Source organism: Chelon labrosus, assembly GCF_963514085.1.
Source record: "Chelon labrosus genome assembly, chromosome: 7".
Lineage (NCBI taxonomy): Eukaryota > Metazoa > Chordata > Actinopteri > Mugiliformes > Mugilidae > Chelon > Chelon labrosus.
This window is the reverse complement of record NC_140343.1, coordinates 10,316,313-10,327,396: the sequence shown is the minus strand read 5'-3', so window position 1 is coordinate 10,327,396 and position 11,084 is coordinate 10,316,313.

Sequence of the window (11,084 nt, the reverse complement as noted above, 5' to 3'; positions counted from 1 at the left end):
GGGTGATCTCGTCAATTTGTAAAGTGACTCTGGTACCATCGGTGTGTCGTTAGACGCTGCTAGTCTCATCATTTCGACCGCGCTAGGGGAAATGCACGTCAGAAGAGGCTGCTGGTGAAGATGAATCTTCTATTGATGCAGATTACGGGCTTCAATCTTGTGTCTTGAGAGGAAGAAATGTGCAAACTCGTTCGAACCCGATGGGAAGCATGCAGCTGAAAGCATTTAATGCCAAACTTCAAATTAGCTTGCAAATAGCTGAGCTCCTGGGTGTTTCTGTTTGGAGGACATATCATTTAATTCTTCCAATCAATCTCCGATTCCCAAAGGGGACATAAGCAGGTTTTACTGCAGTGTTAAACGGCTGCTTTTTTTTTTTTTGTAGTTTCTTTTTTTGTTTTTCTTCCCTTCACATGACCCAGGTCTGGCTGTTTTTCAATCCTTAGCCTTTTCAAAAAAGATCTGCAACAGGAATCAAATTAGATTTTCTCTAATTTCACGTTCAGTGCAGCTGAGCTGAACACAGTGCAGTCACGAGGAGTTTAGTCCTATTTTAAATTGCGAAAAACTGTGTGCTGTGCCTTTACTGTTGGGTATTATCCGTAATGCATTTGGAAATGACAATGATGGGGTCATAAAATGCACTCACAACACTCGAAACAGACTGACGGTTCTTTAATCCTTTGTTAAAAAGTATTTTATGTTGCGGCAAAAACACATTTCCAGAAGGATTTTCAAATGCCAGTGTGTTTTATCTGCACAATGTACAAAAAAACAGGCTAGATTTGTTGCCCAAAAGAGCTTTTGCAGCCTTTTCTGCAGAACAACAGTGCCCGCATACGCCCACGTAATTGAATCAGTCAAAGGTCTGATCAGTTCACATAATTAGATGTGTTGCAAAGTGAACTGAAAGCAACCTCCTGGCTTTCTGATTGGTTGGTTTAGTTGGCTGCGGGGAGAGGCAGCTGTTCACTTCTTATATTTGTCTCTGGAGCACAAACACACACGCACACACCTGACCACACATGCACTCAGGAGGACACTCAGGAGAATAGCACTGTGAGGACAACGTACTGTGGCGATTGGGGGATTTAAACACAAGAGAAAGCCAGAGCCGGGGGGGGGGGGGGGGGGGGACAAACGGAAGGATGGAAAATAAAATGTCAGGCTGTTTATTAGAGCCCACTGCGCTGCACAGTTTAATCAAAGAGGAAACAAAAAGAGGAGCTGATGTAAGCAGAGCTGTAACCAAAAGCTGTGTATGAGATGCCACAGCTATAGTCAAGGAGTCCGTTAATAGCCCTCCTCCTCCTCCTAGAAATAACACACTTTGTCTTACATAAAAGCACTGGTAGCATAACCTTTTATTATGTTGACAGGCTCCTGGATTTCCTGTAGAGCTTTTAAAGATTTTCAGCAAGCGCAGGAAATAATAAACTGCAAAGGTATGAAGGGAAACCGAGGCAGGCTCCTGCTCACCCTCTACAGTAGCAATTCGCTGCCTTTTTTTAAATTTTATTAATTTTATTTTTGGGCTTTTTTCACAACTTAAAACGCGGCATTATCTATTTACGACCACTCATCAGGGGTTATGGCCATAATGTTTGACCAAAGATTGATATTATTCCGTCGGATTGTCTTGAACAGAGCAGGACCATCGAGTATTTGAATGCAGATGATTCACCCAGATTGTGCCAGTGATAAAGCCTCAGCTGGTTTAGCAACCATATCAGAGGCCCCAAAATCTTCTGATCTGTGTGAAACACTAGGATAAAGTGGTTTCTGGGCAAATGGTGCAAACAAGATCCTTCATTTTAACGGGACATAGGCAATACACAATTCAGTCAGAGGGTCAGTAGGGGGGTAATATTTAATTTTCTCTTCAAAAGATGGTGGTTAAAGGATTTCTTGAGGCACCATTATTTGATATTCTATATATTTATATATGTACCTCCAGAGCAACTAGGCTAAAAGGCATTGTTTTGCATAATGCATGAATTAATTGCCTGTGTGTGCGCTTATATAGAACACAATGGTTGCAGGAAGCATATGCCTCCATATGTATTGACCTTAAACCTAGATATTTCCTGATTATAATAACAGTTCTGGATTAGTTTTTTTTTTGGAAGCTCCTCCAACATGAGGGTCGCACCTCAACAAGACTCTACATAAAATTAAATTAAGTATTTCATATTATCGATAGTTTTACCCCAAAGCCTCGATTATCTTCGGAGAATAAAGGAAACAGCTCGAGAGCTCGGATCTATCTGAAAGCTCCGTTCATGTGATTTAAATCTCCAAAAATAATAACTGTGAACACAATTTGTAGTTAATGGGCTGAAGCCACTGGTAAAGAGCCCCTTCTACACAGGTCTTTTTTTGTTTCGATGAATACTGTAGCAGTGACACACCATCCACATTTAAAGATCTGTGTTGGTTTTACAAAAGGAAAAAAATAAATAAATAAAAACAGAAACCACTGCGGTAATAATAAGGCATCTACATTAACGAGTTCAATATCCTGCACTTTCATTTCCAGCATGGTCACTGTAATAGATTAGACTGCATTAACGCACATAGAGAGACTGTTTAGTTGTCGTCTGAAAGAGTTCAGAAACCCTGCGGTACCGTTTCCTTTTGTTTCGTTCCAACTGTGTTTACTTGTTAAGGACTATAGAGATTGGTAACTATAATAATATATTTATATAACTATTAGTTTCGCCGTTATTAACCAATGCTGTTCTCTGAACGATGATGTTTTTTCAGCACCACACGTTATATAAGTTGAACTTTGTTGTAAATGACCGACAAACGTTCCGTACTGTATTCCCTGCATGAGTAACGTCATACTTACTAACTGTTGAGATGTTTCTACTAATGGCAGAGTAAATACGAGGGTGATGTTTGCGAACGCTTTTTTGATGAGGTTCATGCGACTGGTTTACAGAACGGTCCTGGAAAGACTCACAATTTTGCACTGAATATAAAAAAAATAAATAAATCAAAAGGCACTGGGTGTTTATAAAGAAAAGTATGCTACCATATGTTGTTTTGTTCAAGTGAAGCTATTGTTGTCATTATTTGCTTCTCAGTAATTCCCATCCTAATGTTTACAAGGTGAGAAGTTGAAGCTGATGTGTTTCATATTTGTAATTCTGTGTGTTAATCTGTGTGCTGCACTGTTGGACAGAGTAGACCAGGATGGATGGGCGACACAGTGAGGTTACAGGAAAGAAAAGTAAGACAATAACCTTTGGAAATAGCTTCAGCACAAATTTATTGTGCTGCAATGCAATGCAAAAAAAAAAAAAGAGAGATGATGTAGCTGCGAGAGAGCTCTAGTGTAAAAAAATTATTTTAAAGACTGCAGAAAGAGCACTTGGCATCAAAAAAATATTTTTTTAGCTTCAGGTCTGGTGCCTGGAGAAAACAGAATCCAATAATTGGGCTGTTATTTTTCTCTCCAGCTGTTGTGAGGAATAGCGCTGGTATTAGATAACTGAGCTCAGGTAACAGCTGGGGACCGTTTGTCCACTGTTAGAATTAGGTCTGAATGAGGCCACTGCTCCTGGGTCACAATCATGTGCCCACAAATGAGTCCAGAAAGACTCGTTAATAACATTTTCTTGTGGACAGCCTCTGATCAAAACTCTAACCCTCACCTAGCAAAACTGACTTTCTCCTGACACTGTACCACCTGGGTGACTGAGAAGAACCCGGTTTGTGAGGGTTGCTGTTTGTTTTACAGCAAGATTTCCAAAGTAGCACGTGTTACAGAAATACTGAGACTTATGATGAGAAGATTGATAACACTGTGTGCCAGTCTTAGGTTAGAAAAATGAGGCTTTGTCCAAAATTCAAGCTCAAGATGGACCAGCCGTAGGTTTTAAAGCCAGGTGCTGTGGCTGTGGTTGTCGCCATCTTGGCCTAATCTGCCTAATCACTAGCTAATCCACACCAGTCCCACAAAGCACCCGCTCACTTATTTATGCAAAATGTAAGAGTCAGTATAATTTAGACTGGTTAGTCATGAATGGTAACATCTTGAGGCAATTGGTAGTGTTGTTGACGCTATATACTTAAAACTGAACTGAACAATTTTAACATGTGGGGCTACGGGGAGTGACTCACTTTTGGCGCCAGCATCTAGTGGCCATACTAGGAACTGCACCCATTGTCACTCCTGTGTTGGCTTCAACTTCCAAGCCCTGCTTAAGCGTAATTTATATTCCTGCGTCACTTGGACTGTGTAGGTACTGTGTTGTTGCGGAGCTTACGTAACCTGAGTTCCACATTTCCAGAAATGTAACTACACATTGTGGCAACGCATATCGCAACAGCTATGGTTCATCTAAAATGCATTTCCTCCCAAAGTGAAGTCTTTTCAGTCAAAGTAACTGTTTGATCCACATTTATTAACTTCACCTACAACATGAGCTTTACATGTTAGCTTAGCGTTTTAGTAGCATAATCACAAAATGCTAAGCTACAAATGCTTTCGACGGCATGACCCCCTACGATGCAGGCTCTGCATAGACCGGTTGCAGGACTATAAACCAAGCTTAACACCTGTTAAACAAACCAAAGAATGAAAATTTAAAAAAATTTGTCTTGCCAACAACTTTTTTTCCCATATGTTTCTCTGCCGCATCTCTTTTTGCTTAAAGCACATAACTCCTGATACAGGCAAAACAACTTGAGTGTAGAAATTCATTCTGGTGTCGATATAATAAGGTTTGCAGCACAAATTTGTGGTCACAGAAGTCATTTGTGCCGCTGAAGTCATGAATTAACCCCAACAAGATCAAGTACGGACAGGGGCCGGCGCAGACTGTCTTGAAGTTGTCACAGTTTTCCATTCTTTATGCCTAGATAATTTAATCCTGCTTCCAGCTCCTTTATTGGCACACAAAAGTAAGAGTTGTATTAATCTTCTCATCATCCGCCTCTCAGTCAGGAAATGATTAAACTCTTTTCTCAAAATGTCAGTCAATCACAGCCTCACATCTAAGCCCATGTATCCTGGTCTATAGACGGAGACAGTCTTGTACAATGACAGAATTCAGGACCCCCCTCTCCACCACCACCACCTCTATTTCCTTTCAGGGGCTCTAAACCTCCTAGCAGCGCCCCTGCAGGACAATATATATATACTCCTGTACTCTCTGTGAAAACCTCAGCACACTTTCAGTGCCTCTGAACAATGTTGCCAATATACCACCGACTGACTGACTGACTGACTGACTGACTGAATGGATGCCTGGACAACTGATAACGCTGATTTCTGAGGCTATGTGTGTGTGTGTGTGTGTTTTCTGACTGATGAATAAACGTACAGATGATAACAAATGAGTTGATGGTTATTACAGTGAATGTGTGTCTCATGTAATAGCTCAGCTTGGACCGCTCCGGGGGAAATAAGCGTTATGTTAGCTGACGCCGTTATTGGCTCGCAGAGAGAAGACGGCTCCGTAGCCTAGTTTCCCCCTGCACCGATAACCGGGCTTTACTCATTATTCCTGGTCCTACTTCTGCCAAGAAAGCTGTTTTTGTGCCCCTGGTAGATTGTTTATCTGTCAGCAGGATGTCTCACAAACACACTCATGAACAGATTGTCTGAAATGCGGTGTCCTTGCCTCAAGTTTAAGTTGTTATTTTTTAATGAGGATTCACAAACTTCCCCACCATGAGATGCTTACTACTTGGTAAATTGTTTTATTTTATTTAAATTGGATCAATAGCGTTGAATGAAACAGATGAATTTCCTTCTCAAACAAGCAATGACAGGAGGCAAAAATAAAAGATTAGATTCCTACTTTTCTCTCCAAAATCTGTTCATAGGTGCTCTGTTATCAGGGGAGTGCATTTTGACATTTAGACAAGCACATGAAAAACATTTTGCGGGAGTCTTCACCTTGATATATTAATAGTTCCTCTGCACAAATCACACTCTCAGGTCTTGCATTTATAATACAGGCCTATTTTTAATCAGACTTATTGTGCAGACTCGCAGTTACAATTCTCTGTACATGCAAAGTCAGTTTACAGTTGTGCATGAGTCACCGCGGTACAGAAAGACTCGGAAAGCGCTCGCTTCAAACAGACAGTTCAAGCGGATGACTGACAGTCCTGTCCTTCAGCGAGACGTCAATATGAACCAAACCAACCACTCCAGGCTGCAAAAACACAGTGGTTTTCTTAACCCAGATTTTCTAAGCTACAAGTATGTCATGCAGATGCTAAGCTGTACGGCTTAGCATACTGCTACAAACTAGTTAATTATCTGTACCGGTGATGAAATGATCTTTTTGGCTTGTAAGTCAAAATTATTTCAGTAAGTGTCCAGGTCTCATCAGCAACAATTAATCATGTTTTCCTATCAAACTGTTATGGATAGTTCTCCAATGATGTACCACCCACCTAGACCAGACCAGGCACCCCCACCCCATAACAATGACACTCCTTGACGGCAGCAGCCATCCCCAGCAGGATGCAGTCTGACACACACACAAAAAAAACATGAAGAACAGCACAAGGTGTTGACCTGGCCTCCAAATTCACTAGATCCCAAACTGATCAAGTATCTGTGGGATGCACTGGAACAAGCCTGATCCACAGAGGCCCCTCCCCTCAACCCATAGGACCCAAAAGCCCCCACTAACAACATCCTGTTTTGGAGGCACAAGGGAGAACTACACAATATTAGGAAGGTGGTCATAATGTTATGTCTGATCCCTGTATTCATTCAATATCCCTCAGTTTTCCTGTCTGTTCTTACAGCAGTAACCTAGCAGTCACCTTCCATGTTTATAGCTGCATGTACTGTATGTTTGATTCTGTTGCTGTCTTCCCTCCTCTCCCTCTTTTTTTCTGTCTCTCTACTCGGCCAGCCTCAAGCTGCAGGGTTCCCTCCAATGAGCTTCCCGGCCTTACTGCTCGCTCTGGGGGTTTCAGGCTCCTGAGACAATTTTGATGACATAAAAATAAAATGTAATTGGATAGAAAAGCTGGTACCACCTGGGGGAAGGCGTCACAGTGATTGTCATATCTCATTTAATTGCAAATGTGTAATGTGGAAAAAGCAGCTCCACACTTGATCCTATATGATCCTGGAGGTGTAATTCACATCAGCCACACAAAGACGACTTTAAGAGATGGAGCTATAATTCATTTTTATGGTCATGCATTTCAGAATGTGTCCCATTAAATGAGTCCATCTAAAACAAAGTTAGATGTTAATGGTGTTATTAGTTGCATGTGTGTTTCTGGCGACGACCCCAAATCTACTGCCGGTCCGACATCTACCCGGTTAGTCGGATACAAGCTTCATCAACTACTGTCATACTGCTTTCTATGGATTCTCATGTCATTATTTCACCGCATGTGTTTGACAGACGACGATGGATTCTCTTGTGGTTAATGTACATTTTGTGGCAAACTGCAGCCATCAGCACAGCGGCAGCTTTCTCTCCCGTGTAGTTCAGTATTGATTTAAAAGCAATTTAAAAGTCATTTCTTGTATTTCCACATTTGAAGCACAGGTTGTCACAGTTAGTTGCAAAGGAGGGAGGATCCAAATGCAAAAAAAAAAACAACTCAAAGGGGAACTACTGTTTTTTTTTTTTTTTTTTACAACCTGGACCTTATTTCTGGCATAAAATACGATCGTTTACTCACCCATATAACTTTTGTGTAATTTGTAGTCAATCGGGAGATATTTAGATCTGTGTATATCCATATAGTGGGAGTGACTGGGGCACCAAAACGCAGCCTCTAAATAACGCATTATCTGCCGCGAAACTCGTTCATTTCACCAATATATTGTTGTCGTACGCTAGTGCTATTCCCCGTTGAGTCCGGAGTTACCTGTCATCATCATCCGGGGTCTGTAGATTGACCCAGAATCAGAAAAATATTCAGCCCTGTTGCAAAAAACCAGCAGTAGCAAATTACAGGTAAACAAGTCGACCGTCAAGGGTGCGCGTGGCGCTCAGAGATGACATCATCCAGGTCAGACGTCAGTGGGTAAATCTACAGACCCCAGATGAGTAGATGAGAATAGCACTAGCATACGGTAACAAAATATTGGTGAAATGAACGAGTTTCGCGGCAGATAATGCGTTATTTAGAGGCTGCGTTTCGGTGCCCCAGTCACTCCCACTATATGGATATACACAGATCTAAATATCTCCCAATTGACTACAAATTACACAAAAGTTATATGGGTGAGTAAATGATGGTATTTTATGCCAGAAATAAGGTCCAGGTTGTACAAAACAGTAGTTCCCCTTTAAGGCGCTGCAGGACAGGCAGGGTATCCAAAAACAGAACTACAAAAACAGACAAGGACCAAAACCAAGACAAGACCTTGAGAACACAAGAGGTGCACGGTAGGACAGAGGTAACATATGGGGGGGGGGGGGGGGGGGGGGCTTCATATAAACGGGCGAGACACAGGTGAAACTAATGAGGGCGGAGCACACAAGGAGAAAGCAATCCAACAATCAAAGGGTGGAAAAAAACAGGAAGTAAAGCAGGAAGGTAGAACTTTACAAAAATAAAAACAGGAAACAAAAGGAAAAACCAAACAGGGTCACGGAAAACATTCACAATTCAAATCCATTTCACACGTGTGACCGATAACATTAATAATGGCTGGATTACAATTAGGAGAAACGTCTTTAACAAAATTTGCTTCATCTGTGCTTTTCCTGCTGTGACAAGATAAAACATCTGCTGTGTAGAAGGTCTACAGTTTTTATTTTTTGTGCATGTGAAGCAGATTTTAGTATAATTTGTAATTAACACAGAGTTACTTTTAAGCTTATCAGACTCATCTGAAGAAAAAAGACTTTCTTGCATTCTTTACTCAACATGCAGTCTTCCTCCTGTCACCACTGTTTAGCATCCACTTATATTTTTTCGAGCGTGCCATAATCGCTCCAGCACCTTCTTTAACATCCATCTCTTCCTTTGTATTTTCTGAAAGAGGTTTGACAAACACAAACACATGTCCATCATCCAAAGCCAACTCCTCCAGGCCTCGCTGGGATACGGCGGGTCACTAAGGCAAACAGTTGTTTAGACATTTGCGAAGGAAGCGATGACCCCTGTGTGGAAACTGGAAATTTTCCTGGAAGGGACTCAGACGCGCTGGCTTCGTATGAGAGACAGCTGTAGATTTCCGATCATGTCGCAGGCGGGCAGCCCGGGGACATGCAGCAGTGGTCTTTGTTCCACTGTTATGACAGAGCAGTGGAGGAAGGGAGGGGGACGTTTTAAAAACAGGAAGTTAATCAGTGAGCAGATGCCAAACACCCCCATTGCTACCTGGCCGCTGTTTGCAGTGTGTGTATATATATATATATATGTATATATAAATAGATATATATATGTATACAGTACAGCAGTATGAGGCTGCTTTCCTTGCAGTCTTTCCAATAGCATTTATTTATACGACTGTGTATGATAATTAATCTTCTTTGACAGTAATTTTACACATCTACACAAACACACACGCTGTACTTTAAAATCATCTTTAATGTATTCCTACATAGCAGATGTTTCGAGCTGCAATGAGTAATGGTTACTCCACAGAAAAGTAAGTTATGGCATTTAAAAGGATTATATTTTGACTGTCGATGAGACAAAACAGGATATTTGAAGACTTCATAATGCAAAAACTCTGGGGACCATTTACTAATTTTATTCACCAAACGTTTGATCAATTAAATTAATAAATAACTGCTAGGGTAAGTACTGTAATTATAACATATTAGTGTGGTAAATCGAGATTTAATATAAATGCTTTAATCTGGTTGAAAAAATAAGCACCGTGCAATCCACTTTTATACATTATTCACCATTTGCATCCTGCATCATGAGAAATATACATTTACAATTGTGCAGTATTTGATTATTAAATATTATTGCACAATTTATTTCTTGAGGAAAAAAAGTCTCTGGCCAACTGTGACCAAGCTGCTCTTGTTGTTTAGCGCCCTCTACTGATCACGACCTGGTAAGACACATGGTGTGTTTTGTTAAAGGCTTTAAGGCCTCAGCAGAAATCAGTGATATAAATAAATATAAATATTCATTTTAGAATAACTTGTAAACATTTTTCTTTTCTTTTTAAAGTGCTTTGTCAAGTGTTAAAAGTCAAACGGATTTGAAAGGAGCACGACAATTCTGACAAATCTGTTGACTCCATTCCCTCCACGGCTCTGGCAGGCACCAGGTCAGTCAGAAGCGGAAGCGCAGGAACCGTCCATAAAGTGTTGGTATGAATTTCTTCGTACCAGTCTGGTGAGGCAGACCCAGCAGAACATCTGCCAACACAAAATGCACCGCACGGTCTTACATCCCAAACTCTTCTGCAACACAAAACAAGACAAGTAAACACAGGTTGGGATAAAACGGGTGAAAAACGCACATTTGAATGTCTCTAAACTAAACTTCCTGGTGCGTATACACCCTCATCTGCACTTTTGAGTTTGTGTGTGTACAAATAAATACTAACAAACACATGCCTTTATTCTGCAAAAGCAGTGAGGACAGCTCTTAGTGTTGACGGACATCCAGGTCTCAGTCAGACTCGCCTCCACAATGCCCCGCAGGATGTTGGCGCCGTATCTTTTCTCCAGGAGACGCCGCCTCTCCTCGCTGCCGCTGTCATAGTCATCCCAAAGAGCCTTTATCCCCTCTGAGACAAAAACAACAACAACACGACACAGCACAGACTTCAAACACACATCTGCACCCACACAATCTGAACACTCAATCTAGGAATGGCGCCCTACTTAACGCTTGACCAAAACGTTTGCCTTTATTAGCAGGTTACCCTCCAGTACTGTAAAAATCTAAAGCTGTCATGTCATCTGCTTTCACTGCTGCATAAATAAAGTGTTACTTCATTGTCCATTTCCATCTCATCTTAATCCTCCGCGAAGGCTGACATATACTGAGTTGTGTAAAAAACTGAGGAAGGTATTGAGAAGAAGATTAAACTGGGACCTCTCCAAACTGCTGCTTCTTGAGCTTCCTGTTTCTACTAAGAGCTGAGGAATTTATAGCTTTTCGTG